Source organism: Neophocaena asiaeorientalis, unplaced genomic scaffold, assembly GCF_003031525.2.
Source record: "Neophocaena asiaeorientalis asiaeorientalis breed wild unplaced genomic scaffold, Neophocaena_asiaeorientalis_V1.1 scaffold5, whole genome shotgun sequence".
Lineage (NCBI taxonomy): Eukaryota > Metazoa > Chordata > Mammalia > Artiodactyla > Phocoenidae > Neophocaena > Neophocaena asiaeorientalis.
In genome coordinates, this window is record NW_020174698.1 from 8,667,101 (window position 1) to 8,679,829 (window position 12,729).

Below are 12,729 nucleotides of genomic sequence, written 5' to 3' on the forward strand. Positions count from 1 at the left end.
CACCTCAATCTTTCTCACCTTCCCACAAATGCTTACACAAAGTAAAAGCCACAAATTTTGGACTCTCCTTCCTTCCTTATTTTTCCTTTTTTTTTTTAAGAATCATATCAAACATGACCCTCCTTTAACATTAAATACTTGATGATACCTACTTTATAAATAGAAATTGAAAATCACAGAAAATATAAACTACCTACATACAAATTTAAAAACAACAGGATGCTCCAATTGAAACACGAAAGAGAAATGGAAGTAAATGAGTATTAATGAAATACGTATTTTAATATATAAATGGTCAACTGCACTATTCCTATAAGTGGAATAATCTAAATAAGGCAGCTACAAGTGTAGACTCACTTGTATGTTTTTAAAGCAGGAAAGAAAAATGAATGGTTTTCCCATTAATGATGTCATTCTCCAACATGATAAACTATTAATCACCTAACAAAATATCACAGCAGTCTTCCCTGGAGTTACCTCATAGTGATATTTCTAGAAATTCAGTGAATATTAAAAATGCAAAAATATTCTGATTAGAAATAAAATGGAATTAATATCTAGGCTCAGATAATTATAAACAGATTTCTCAACCACATAAGTTGTCAACAGGACATAGATATATGACTTTTTTTGTTTGTGGTTAACATTCCTCTAATTTGTCTGGAAGACTTTCACATTGGTCTCCCCCACCCCTCAACACACACACACTAAATGTTATTAGTGCCCTGTCCTAGGGAAGATTAGCATCTAAGTGAGGAATGAAGTCCTTTCAAAACTATGTGGCTCTAATGTGAGTACTGCCTGACTCTCCTTTCCTGCTGTGTTTTTCCTCTGTGTTCCCATAGTACTCTGTGCTGATGATAGCATTCATTGTATAAGCCATGTTCACTTATCAACTTATCAGTATTTCTACACAGAATGAGCTCCAGGTAGCAGGAACGTCTTTTTCAATTTTACAGTCCTAGTGTCTAGCACAATGCCTAGCTCTTAATAGCACTCAGAAAGTGTCAGCTGACTTATTGGAAAACATAATGAATAAGAAGAATTTACAACATACTGTGTTAGAAGTGAAGTTGGTCAAGTCCTCATGTGGGTGTTCCTCAACTAACTCATCCTGTCCAGGTGCTGGTGTTCATCTTTGTAGACACAGAAAGTTAATTTTGTTTCTGTGCACCACATTGGCAGAACTCCAGCAGTTCACTTAACGTTAACCAAGTCAAAGAGAAACTCATTTAAAAGAAGGAAGAGTTTTCGTTAAATAGATAACATGGCTGTATACATGAAGCTATTCAGTTTTTCAAACACCATTTTTTGAAGAGGCTGTCTTTTCCCCATTGTGTAATCTTGCCTCTTTTATCATAGATTAAGTGACATATGAGTGTGGGTTTATTTGTGGGTTCTCTAGTTTGTTACATTGATCTTGGTATCAGTTTTTGGGTCAGTACCATACAGTTTTGATGACTGTAGCTTTGTGGTATAGTTTGAAAACAGGGAGCACCTTTGTTCTTCTTTCTCAAGGTTGCTTTGTCTATCTGGGGTCTTTTTTGGTTCCATACAAATTTTAGGATTATTTATTGTAGTTCTGTGAAAAATGCCTTGGGTATTTTAATAGGGACTGCATTGAATCTGTAGATTGCTTAGGGTAGTATAGTCGTTTTGACAATATGGATTCTTCCAATCTCAGAACACCATATATCTTTCCATCTGTTTGTGTCATCTTCAATTTCATCAGCATCTTATAGTTTTCAGAGCACAGGTCTTGTTGCCTCCTTAGGTAGGCTTATGCCTAGGTATTTTATTCTTTTTGATGTGATGGTAAATGGGATTGTTTCCTTAATTTCTCTCTCTTATCTTTTGTTGTTAGAGTATAGAAATGCAACATGAAAGATGATGTTTTTTGCAACACTTTGTGTAGGAAAAACTGTTATATGGTATTATTGAATATCATAAAGAGCAGCATAAATCTTGGCATATATTAAAGAATGCTGACAATCTAGGAAGTTGTACTGTGTATATCTGATATCATTTATTTACCTGCAAGATATATATATATAATATATATATAGCATCTATGTTTTATATATATATATCTCACATACATATACAAGAAAGAACTACAAACTGATATATATATGTGTATATATATATATATATATATATACTAAAATATTTATATATTAAAAGATTCCTCTGGGCGAGCATAGTGGAGTAATACTACAATAACTTTTAATTCAATCCTTGTTGAAACAATAAGGCCATCTGAATGAGGCCCACTACTGTAGTATTGAGAATGAATTAGTGGAGATGGCTATTTATGAGGTGAGAATATCTGGGAAAATCTTTCCTATGAAATTGAATGTGGACATCTTCTTGACCAATATACCTGGGTTTCCCTAGTGATAACTCTAATTTGTATTTTTTTTTGTTTTCCTCTAAAATCATTTAGTCATAGTGGAAACCACCATGGGAAAGAAGAAGTTCGAACCACCTATTCCTGCTGCATGACTACTTCTCCTCCAGCCCATACCCCTGACCTCATGGAGAGTCTCCCATTTCAGACTGATGTAGAAAGAGGGGAAAACATCTTTCTACATTGACTGAATACCTGATAGTTTTGCATGTTGTGCTGACAAAAAACAGAAACAGACCTCTGTAATCCTCAAGTGCGGGCCTGATGGAAAATAGGGGTGGAAAATATTCCAGTGGGAAGAACTTTAAATAATGCATCTGCTTCTTCACTTTGCTTGGAGGGAGAGATGGCCAGAGCACTAGTTCCTTGTCAGTGGTCAGACACTTAAAAAGGGCAGTGGTGGTGAAGGTGGCTTGGGGGAAATCATGCAAAGATTTCAACAATTTAAGTTTCCTCTAAACAAAGCTAATTTGAATATTACTCCGGTTGAAAGATCAAACAGCAAAAAGCAGACATTTCTAAGCCCCCAACAGGGTAATACTCCCTCAGAGTATCACCAGCCTTCCTGGTAGCAAGTGATTTGTAGTACTTTCCTTCCAACATGGAAGGTGCAGGAGTTACTACTGATTGAAATAGAACCATATTCTGTAAGTGCATTTGCTTTCCCCAATTAAAATCTTCTGCCATACCAACTTTGTAGACTTGCTGAATGCCCTAATTATTGTTATAACTTTTCACATTGCATTGTTTCTGATCAAGGTGTTCGTTTCACCAGTACATATCCAGGGGATTCACTGTCTTTACTACACACCCATCACTGGAAGTAACAGACATGATATAAGAGTGAAAGAACTTATATCCCATTTAAACCTTATCTCATACAGTTAGGGTGATATCCGAGGAGGTTCGGTATATAACATGAACCAATTTTAATACGTGGTGACTTTTCTCCCATCAGAATTCTCAACTTGTGAACCAAGCAATGGAGAATGAAAGTGACTCACTTTTAAATTAACCACTTAACTTTTCCTCTAATGGGCCACACACACATTCTCCTGTTCTCATGCCTTCAATTTTGTGCTCTACTGATTTAAATGTCTTCGGTCTTTTAAAACTATATTGAACCAGAAGAAGTATTGCTACCCAGTCATTTTGGGCTCCTATATTTTTTAATCACCAAAAAAAACCAGATTTTGTATTTCTTAGGTGACTGATGTTCATTATCCAAGGGAATTAGGATTGCTGGTATACACAGGGAATGAGGAGAAATCAGTCTGTTTTCCAGGTTACTGTCTAGTTAACTTTTTAGTACTTCTATAACTAGTGATAAAAATTAATAGGAGAGTTCTGAAAACCAAAATGAGCAGGACTACTATATTTCAGAGACTTCAAGAATACAGGTTTGAGTTATTCCACAAGCTAAACAACCAAGACCAGAACTTTGAATGATTATGGAAAAATCAAATTTTAACTTTCCCATGACCACTTGTAATAATGGCTACTATAGAAACCAGGCATATTTTTTTCTTTCTTGATTATTTATATATTTATATATTTTAACTGGCTTCTTCCCTATTCCCTCTCGTATTATTTTGTGCAAGTTTGATCTAAAATACTAGTGGTTGTGTTATAGAATGTCGAAGGAGGAGTTTGATTGAACTAGAAGGGGAAGGATCATTAATCAGAAATGGGTACAGAGATTGAATGACAAAACTTGGGTTCCCTACCTTCTGGAGAGAGGAAGAACCTATATTCTTTTGTAAGAAGGTTGGCGCCGTCATGTTTGATGGAACATGATGTTTTTATGGGAATTTGAAAGGATAGGATTATGCTTACATATGCTGAGTTGACAAATGTATGGACTGTACAAGTATGTTCCCTGTTGTTAGTTCATCATCATCTTTAATCCCTTCGACTGAAAGGGGAAGACATTTCCTTGATTCATGTGTGAAGGAAGTTCTGGATACAATTACCTCATGAAGAGGTACTCGTGCAGGATTTGTAAGGTGGAAGAGAAGAAGCAGCAGCCTTCATTCTTCTCTTACAGATGTGGGCAGATATTCGGGCAGGTTGCTGATGAGATCTGCATCAGACTCTGGGAATTCTCCGATGAAAAACTTATTTCAATATCAAAAGTTACCTTAGGTCATAGGGGGCATTTTTATATTTGCATCCTCCTGATCATTGGACCTTGAGGTTGTGCTTCCTGGACCCTGAATAATGGCCCCCAAAGATGTCCACACCCTAATCCATGAAACCTGTGAATATATTACCTCGTATGCCATAAAAATTAAGATTGCAGATGGAAGTAAGGGGACAGATCTCCAGATGGGGATATTATTCTGAATTATCCCAGTGGGTCCAATCTAACCACATGAGGTTTTAAAATCAGAGAACCTTTCCTGGCTGGGTTAGAGAGAGATGTGAGGACAGAGGAAGGATCAGAGGGATGCACAATGAAAAGGACTCCACCTGCCATTGCTGGATTTAAAAATGCTGGACACAACTATTAAAGAAATTATATTGAAACAGTTAGATATTTGCACTTGTATGACAAATCACACGACTGTGAAAACTACTAATGAAACCTGATAAGTGAGTATTTTCCTAAAAACTGAAATATCATGGGAAGCATTGCCTTTGGTGACATCATTTTCCAAAATGATAAAAATACACAATTCTGAACAAAAGTATACACATTTTTCCTTTGAAATGTGTGGTCATTATACTTTTGGAAAATTAAGCACATTTTTAAAGTACAAAAATATTTTATATATATAGACAATTACTCTTTAAACTCAGGAACATGAAAAGGAAATCAAAAGAAATATAAAATAAATAAATGTATTTTAATATGTCAGTGCTGAAGCACAATCACACCACTTGCTTTAAATAAAATCATCTTAATATGACAGCTATAAATGCAGACCCATATACCCATATATATGTTTGTACTAGAAGTAAAAGTGCCATCAATGGCTTTTCTATCAGCGACTTCTTTTTTCCAACATTATAAAAACTCATCACTCAACACCATACTGTAACAACCTTCTCTTGAATTACCTCATAGTGGCACTTGTAGAAAACAAAATGAATATTTAATGTACAACAGATCATTTCTATTTAATGGAATTAAGATCTAGGCCCATCCACTCTGGAAAACAGTATGGAAGTTTCCCAGAAAACTAAAACTAGAATTACTATATGATCTAACAATCCCACTTCTGGACATATATCCAGACAAAGCTGTAATTCAAAATGATATATACACCCCTATGTTCATAGCAGCACTATTCACAATAGCCAAGATATGGAAACAACCTAAATGTCCATTGTCAGAGCAATGGATAAAGAAGATGTGGTACATATATATACAATGGAGTACTACTCAGCCATAAAAAAGAACAAAATGATGCCATTTGCAGCAACATGGGTGCAACTAGAGTTTATCATACTAAGTGAAGTAAGTCAGAAAGAGAAAGACAAATACCATATGATATCACTTATATGTAGAATCTAAAATATGACACAGATGAACCTACCTATGAAACAGAAATAGAATCATAGACATAGAGAACAGACTAGTGGTTGCCAAGAAGGATGCGTTTGGTGGAGGGATGGAGTGGGAGTTTGGGGTTAGCAGATTTAAGCTTTTATATATATAATGGATAAAAAACAAGGTCCTACTGTATAGCACAGAGAACCATATCCAATATCCTATGATAAGCCATAATAAAAAAGAATATGTAAAAAAATGGTATATATATGTATAACTGAATCACTTTGCTGTACAGCAGTAATTAACACAACATTGTAAATCAATTATACTTCAATTTTTTAAAAAAAAGAGCTAGGCTCAGAATTGCCTATTTTCAGCTACCTGAGTACTTAGCTGAGTATGGATGTAGGATAATTTTTGTGTGTGTGTGATTTCCCTCTGTGTGTCTGGAAGTCTTTCACCCTTCCCTCCATACTAAATGACATTAGCATCCCACCCTAGGGAAGAGAAGCACCCTCAGCAAGGACCCCTTCCTTTCAAGCCTAGGTAGATATAAATTGGGAATTACTATTGACTTTCCTCTCCTACTAAGATGCTTTTACTCTATATTATCAGAAGACTCCGAACTCACATGTATGTAAGAACTTACAACATGAGGCTTGTTCATTTATCTACTTTCCTAAACTGGACAAAGTTCCACCATAGTAGGAACTATGCCTTTTTCAATTTTTTGTTCCCAGTCACGTACACCGTACCTAGCTCATATTAAACACTCAATAAATTTTTGCTTAATTACTGGAAATTGAACAGATGGAAACATTTAAAAACCAATGGATGGAAGTGATCTTGGCCGGTTCCTCAGGCAAAGACTCCTTAATCCTTGCCCAGGATTTGCTGTTCCTCTTTATGGACACAAAGTTTACTCTGTTTTTATGCCCAGCATTGATTGAACTTAGGCACTTGGTTCACATTAATCAAACCAAACAAAACAAAACTTTATTTTAAACACAGGATTGATTTATATATTTACAACAGATAAGCCAGCATGGCTGTGTATTCATGCTCTTTAGGCGTGACCTTTTGTCCCTGCAGTGAACTCTCCAGAGGAAGTCAAACTCCTTCACGGACAGAGAACCTGGACAAATAAATGGCTTGAACCCACAGGTTTGTATGATGAAACTAGGGTATTCTGATGCATTCTCATTTCCTTAATGATCAATTAATAAGAAGACTATGACATTTCCCTCTGGCCTTTTTAGAACAGGAGACATACTGATTTCTTTTTTCAAAATTATTCTAAATACAGCTTCTTCTGTTAACACAATTCTTCAAAGTGTCATAAGCTTTCTTTTTACTTCTGGCATGTCTTAATTAATTATATATTGTACACTTTTTGAGGTGGTAGGACTTTCCAAAATTTTAGGATGACCTCCCCAAATAGAGATCTGATGTATATAAGTTATTTATCATTGGAGGGGGACCTTCAAGATGGTGAGGAGTAAGATGAGGAGATCACCTTCCTCCCCATAAATACATCAGTAATACATCTACACGTGGAACAACTCCTACAGAGCACCTACTGAACGCTGGCAGAAGACCTCAGACTTCCCAAAAGGCAAGAAACTCCCCACGTACCTGGGGAGGGCAAAAGAAAATAGAATAAACAGAGAAGAAAGAATAGGGACGGGACCTGCACCTCTGGGAGGGAGCTGTGAAGGAGGAAATGTTTCCACACACTAGGAAGCCCCTTCACTGGGGGAGATGGGGGTGGGCAGGGGGGACGCTTCAGAGCCACGGAGGAGAGCACAGCAACAGGGGGGCAGAGGGCAAAGCAGACAGATTCCCGCATAGAGGATCGGTGCCGACCAGCGCTCACCAGCCCGAGAGGCTTGTCTGCTCACCCGCCGGGGCGGGCGGGGCTGAGAGCTGAGGCTCGGGCTTCGGAGGTCAGATCCCAGGGAGAGGACTGGGTTTGGCTGCATGAACACAGCCTGAAGGGGGCTAGTGAACCACAGCTAGCTGGGAGGGAGTCCGGGAGAAAGTCTGGAACTGCCTAAGGGGCAAGAGACCGTTGTTTCGGGGTGTGCAAGGAGAGGGGATTCAGAGCATCGCCTAAATGAGCTCCAGAGACGCGCGTGAGCCGCAGCTATCAGCGCGGACACCAGCGACAGGCATGAAACACTAAGGCTGCTGTTGCAGTCACCAGGAAGCCTGTGTGCAAGCACAGGTCACTATCCACACCTCCCCTCCCAGGAGCCTCTGCAGCCCGCCACTGCCGGGGTCCCGTGATCGAGGGACAACTTCCCCGGGAGAACACAATGAGCACCTCAGGCTGTTGCAACGCCACCGCAGGAGGGCCCCACATTCCAATTATAACTACCATAGCCCTCCCTTCCCCTGGCCTGAATGAGCAAGAGCTCCCTAATCAGCCGCTGCTTTAACCCAATCCTGTCTGGGAGGAAAGAGATGCTGACGGCGACCTTTATACAGAGGTGGGGCCAAAAGCAAAGCTGAACCCCATAAATGCCCCATGCTACCAATCCTCAGGGCAAGAAACAGAATCTAACCATCACTCCAGGGACCACTGTCCTCATTTTATTTGCTATTCTTTCCCTTCTACCCAAAGGTAACTACTGTTGTAACACCATAGATTATTTTGCTTGTTTTTAAGCTTTGTATGAATGGAATAACACAGTAACTGGTTTTGGCTTCTTCCATTCAAATTTTAATTGCTCGAATCACCCATGTTGTTGTTGTGTGCAGCAACAGTTTTGTCTTTTTCATATAATAATTGCAGATTAGTATATAACAGCTTAATTAACCATTCTACTGTAAAAGGACTAGTGTGTTATTTCTGATACTTGACTATCACAAATACTTGTCGCAACATTCTCATTCTTGTCTTTCAGCAAGCATCTGTCAAGTTTCCGATGAAGAGATTTTCTGGGTCAAAGTGGATATACACAAAATAATTTGTATTTTTACAGAAATTAATATTCACTCCAGCAGTGTCGATAGGTTCCTTTGCATCAAATTCTTTCCTATACTTGGTAATGGTCACTTTTCATGCTTTTATCCATTCTTTTGAGTAGTATCTCTTACAAATACTAGATTACCAAATGAGGTGGCAAATTTTTCGATATTAGCAAAATATATGGGTGTCCTCTTTTTTGAAGTTCCTACTTAAGGTTTTTATTGAAATGCCTAACTTTCATTTATTGATCTGTAGGAAACTATATCTTTTCAATATTAACCCTTTGTCAGTTATATATCTTGAATGTATCTTTTCTTAGTTTATGCTTGTCAGTTCTCTCCTTTAATGAAGTCTTCTTAATGTAGAAAATTTTTAGTGTAGATCAATTTCTCAATTTTTTTCCCTTTACTATTTAATCCTTTTTTTCTGGTTTTTAAAACAAATTCTACCCCATGATCTTCAAATGCTAGGCATTTTCGTGTATGCTTGTGTGTGTGTAGACTCCTATTTAGTTAGTCATTAACTGCAATTTTTCTTCCCTCAGCTCCACAATTTTATCAAAGACTCTTCTCATCGTGTCAATATTAGAGCAATAGCTTTCAAAATCATCTATTGCCTTGAGTGGAAAACTGTCCTCATATATCATACTTACCATATATCTTCCCTTCTTATTACTGAACTTGGGCTGCCATAACAAAATACCATAGATTGGGTGGCTTAAATCACAGAGATTCATTTTATCACAATTCTGGAGAGAGAGAGAGAGAGAGGGAGGGAGTGCTCTGGTCCCTCTTCCTCTTTTTTTTGTTTTTGTTTTTTTGCAGTATGTGGGCCTCTCACTGTTGTAGCCTCTCCCATTGCGGAGCACAGGCTCCGGACGCGCAGGCTCAGCGGCCATGGCTCACGGGCCCAGCCGCTCCGCGGCATGTGAGATCTTCCCGGACCGGGGCACGAACCCGTGTCCCCTGCTTCAGCAGGCGGACTCTCAACCATCGCGCCACGAGGGAAACCCCCTCTTCCTCTTTAATATGAACTTCAATATGTAAATTTTCAGTCCATAATACTGAATTTTTTTCTTGGATTTTGATCTCACAATTTTTCAAAATTGCTGTCCACTCTCTGATGTCATAAAACATGTTTTTAATATTTCATTCCGTTTTTATAGTTGTTCTCTGCAAGAAAGAATTGAGGCTGCCATTTAAGTCTTTAAATTAGATGAACTCGAAAGAAACCTTGATCATATGTTTGTTTCCTTGGCCTTAGGCCCTGTTGCGTTCAAGAAGGTGATCTGATTACTATGTCAAATTCCTATTCCATTTCTAATTTACTATGAATTAAAAAAATTAGTTAAGCAGGGCTTCCCTGGTGGCGCAGTGGTTGAGAGTCCGCCTGCCGATGCGGGGGACACGGTTCGTGCCCCGGTCCAGGAAGATCCCACATGCCGCGGAGTGACTGGGCCCCTGAGCCATGGCTGCTGAGCCTGCGCGTCCGGAGCCTGTGCTCCGCAATGGGAGAGGCCACAACAGTGAGAGGCCCGCGTACCGCAAAAAAAAAATAGGTAAGCATATACAGGCAATAAACATCAGAGTCAAATATGTATGTTGTTGAAGAATTCTCAGAAATTGCTATTAGGTAACCTTCTGTTCATTATGCTGGCTCATAGTACCCAGTCCTGAACTGTGTTTGTGGAAAACAGCTCATGCTAGATGTTAGTGGCATAGAAGTTAGGTATAGGAGAAATACGATGAGAAATCACAAAGAATAAATCTGGTAGAGGTAAGAGAGGGGTTGGTTAGTATGCTACAATTTTAAAAAATTTTAATTCAAAGTTTTGCCTTCTCTGTTGCTATGTAAGAGATTCTTTAGCCAGGCACAATGTAGAAGATATTGTGAGGATTAATTATGTTGTACTGAAATTGTAGATTCTGGTGAGTCAACTGTTTAGTAAATTGCATAAAAACCCTAAGGAGCGTGGGAGAAAACACACATTTGGACTTTAATTTGTATTTAAAATGAAATATTTTGTAACTCATGCTGCTAATTTTGTGTCCCTCCTTTAGATCATTCTATTCTTCTGAAGCTGAAAGAGACTTCTCCGTGGGCTTTCTACTTGGCATAGAATTTTGTGAGGCAGCATTATATTGCCCATACTTTGAAAGTTCAACAGAATTCCTAGTGGGTTTCCCATATAGGTCGCTCACAGATCAAGATCGTAATGTTCTCACAAGTAACTTCAGCATACGGGAAAAAGCACTTCTGAAATGCTTTTGTGACATTATAATCTTTTTTAGAAAATTGAACTTAACAGTACAAACTAGTGAGGAAATATATTTGGAGCAAGAAGACATATGACCAGCAGACAATTTTTAGTATTTAACGTAATTTGATACAGTCTACAGATTAGAAGAAAAGTAAATGAAATTGGTCAAATAATAAGTATATGTTTTTCCTTTCCTTGTGGTTGACATCAAAGTGTATTCACTAGTTCTTTTATTTTTCCATAAAATGGTATGTATATGTTCTGTTCCACTGAACTAATGCTACTCTTATAATCAGTTCTTTTATTCCTTAAGTCTTTACAGAAAAATTGTAAGCCAATTTACAGGTATGGTTGGCTCCATAAATGTGTTGCACTGAAATACATATCCAAAGATAGGCATCTATATATGGCTTTCCCCAGTGTAAATTGAGAAATCCTAAAAAATCAAACTGTATATAAAAGACATAAAACACATAAGAAATATCAGGAAAGTGAAATATAAATGGGGATAGTGGTGGGTTGTGGATAATATTTTTGACATGAATATTTAAACATTTATATTATATAAATATCACATAATAATAACATTTTTTGTTCACTTAACCAGCCAGTCTTAAAAATTCTGCTTATGTTCAGTAAGGGAATTTGGACTGTATTCTTGAGGGAGAAGACCAGAATCCACTGGAATCCTTGCTTTCATCTTCAAGAGCCCATTCTGTGGAACCACTACTAAGAAATAGAGTCATGGCCCCAGAAAACTCTAAAAGGGATCTAAACTGTATATGAGGTGAAAGAACGCAAAGGCCTCATTGCCCTTTAGGTTGAAATTCACAAACCTATTCTATCTACTTCCTCACTTCTAACTAATTGACCAATAAAGCTCAACAGGGACTATACAAAAAAATCAAATGACAACATAAAGATACAAGAATTCCCATTTATAAATAATGGCATCATTTCAAAATTCACCTAGTATTACTTTAAATATTTTGTACTAACCTACGCAGCATTCCTTGCCATTCCTTAACACTTTTCTGGCAAGCATTTAGTGTTCCAAAAATGGGAGCTCACTTGTTAAAGGGGCTCCATCAGCAGCTTTAAGCGTATGCTTAACAAGGGTTAGAGGTCCCGTGTATAAATCAATCTAATTTGTTTCTGAAAATTTCTCTCTTTCTTAGTTAGATTTTTGGACTTCAGCAACATTTATGGACTTGTAATTACTAAAGTTTTGTAGATCATGTGATTCATGTTTAAAGCAGTTAGAAAAGTTATCACTTTCTTTCCATATCTCTCTCTTAACCATCAAGATTTTATATCATCCGCTTAATCTCTATCTAGAATATCTTTTATGCACAAAAGCCTTCTTTTAAGTAGGCTTCAGAATATCCACTTTGTCTGCCATACTGTTTTTCTTAACGTTGACAGTGTCCTGATAAAGGAAAAAAATTACCCTCCTGACTGTCCCTATAGGAGTTGTTGGTTTCAAGTCTAGCAAGAAAGATTTATGGGGTGGGGCCTTTTGCTCTTGAATAATTCAGAGCTAGCGTTTTAAGATAAAAATGCTACCGATAGTACCCAAACACTAA

The 12,729-nt window shown here is 37.7% G+C and overlaps 1 protein-coding gene across 2 annotated transcripts in view; it reads left to right on the forward strand.

Moving 5' to 3' along the window:
• Nucleotides 1–7,091, forward strand: part of THEMIS (thymocyte selection associated) — a 188,825-nt gene extending 181,734 nt beyond the window's left edge. The window contains exon 8 of one of the 2 annotated variants that reach the window (XR_003005103.1): nucleotides 7,002–7,091. The gene's annotated coding sequence lies outside the window, so the exon portion shown is untranslated. Of the gene's footprint in view, nucleotides 1–2,446; nucleotides 3,073–7,001 lie in introns of those variants that run through there. The other variant, XR_003005101.1, reaches the window with a different exon arrangement.
• Nucleotides 7,092–12,729: the final 5,638 nt, after the last annotated feature.